A 1,594-nucleotide genomic window follows, 5' to 3' on the forward strand; every position below is an offset into this window, starting at 1 on the left:
AAAAGAAAAAAATATGAAAAAGAAAAAAAGAAAAAAAGGAAAATAAGAAAAAATAGAAAAAATAAAAGAAATAAAAAAATTATCCAAATTTACCAAACATGTTTCGTTTATTTTTTATTTCCGGAACAAGTTACCAAACGCGTTATTTTGTTCAAAAATTGTTGAAGGCAGAAACACTTTTTTTCTATTTACTTCTAACAATTTTTAAACAGAAACACAACCAAACGCGCCCTAATAGACTTTTGAACTTCACCATGAGAGCCAAAATGAATAATTCACTATAATCAGGACCAGAGTTACAATGGCATATATCACCGTGTACGGCTAAGATCAAGGACTCACTGTTTGGCCGAAAAGGAGGAGAAAAACGCACGACTCTGAACGTGTGCCCCTTAATTTCAGTCCTTTTGTGGCTTTCTCGAGAAAAGTTGATCTTCTCTTGAATGTTGGGGGTGAGCGTTGTTCGTCCTTGCTGATTACAAGGAGTCCAGGGGAACTGTAGGTTTATTTCTCTGGTGGTTTTTTGGGCCTTGGAATTTGGGTAAGTGGTTTGGTCGGATCGGATTGAAATGATTCCCAAACAAGACAAAGGAATCGCAAATCGGAGTAAAAGACTTTTAAATTTGATTGTTTGTAAGATCTCTAAAGTCGATGTGACCATGTGGGGCCGTCCACATCCACTTTATTATACTTTTGAACGATATAGCGACCTGACAAATTGGGTTTGTTGTTTGCTAGTGTAGAGGAATGTCCCCACTGCCACGTTGCTCTCCCCGTACATAACAATGGCCCTAGACTATAACTTCAGCACAACTAGTCCCGATCATTTTCGCAAATTCCATTGGGACAGAGAATCATGGGACTGTACAACTACGGGGCCAAGATCAATTCCTCTATCCCCGCCACCAAGGCGTTCGAGGCCATCGTCAGCGCTGACGACCTCTTCCCCAAGGTCTTCCGGCCAGTCCTCAAGTGCTGAGGTCGTCGAGCATTTTACTTCCAGTGAAGGTTAGCAACACAACTCAGTTTACCGTAAATGTCGCAATGTCTTGAGCCAATGGGATTGCAACACGGTGGCGGGACAGTAAATTGGCAACTCCTCCAAATGTGATGTCATCGTTTGTGTCTTTTATGGGCAACCGAGACAGGACAGTGAAACATAAGGTCGAGGCCTCAGACAGGGAGAACTTCAGCCACTGCTACTTAGGGATGAGCATCAATCTAGGGTTAATCTGGACTGACCCTAAACTAGCCCAACCCTGCTGGTCCTAGTCCAATTCCTAGAAAGATTGAGTCAGTCCTTAGTCTTGAAATCCAGGATCAGTAATGTGCGAGTTGGTACTCGATCCTGAGGGTTTAGTGTCAGTTCAACCAAAACTATTTCTAACTGTATATTATATTTAATATATTATTTATAACACTTTTGCATATATTGTTACGAATTTTATTAATAGTAGAGGTATACAAAAGAACGGGAATCGCTCGAACCGCCGGAACCAAATCGGAGTGGAACCGGTTGTTCCCATAGGAGTCGGTTGATTCCTAGTTCTAATTTAGTGGAACCGTTGAGTACTAGTCCAATTCCCGATTCTAG

This window comes from Eucalyptus grandis, chromosome 1 (assembly GCF_016545825.1).
Source record: "Eucalyptus grandis isolate ANBG69807.140 chromosome 1, ASM1654582v1, whole genome shotgun sequence".
In the NCBI taxonomy this organism is placed as follows: domain Eukaryota; kingdom Viridiplantae; phylum Streptophyta; class Magnoliopsida; order Myrtales; family Myrtaceae; genus Eucalyptus; species Eucalyptus grandis.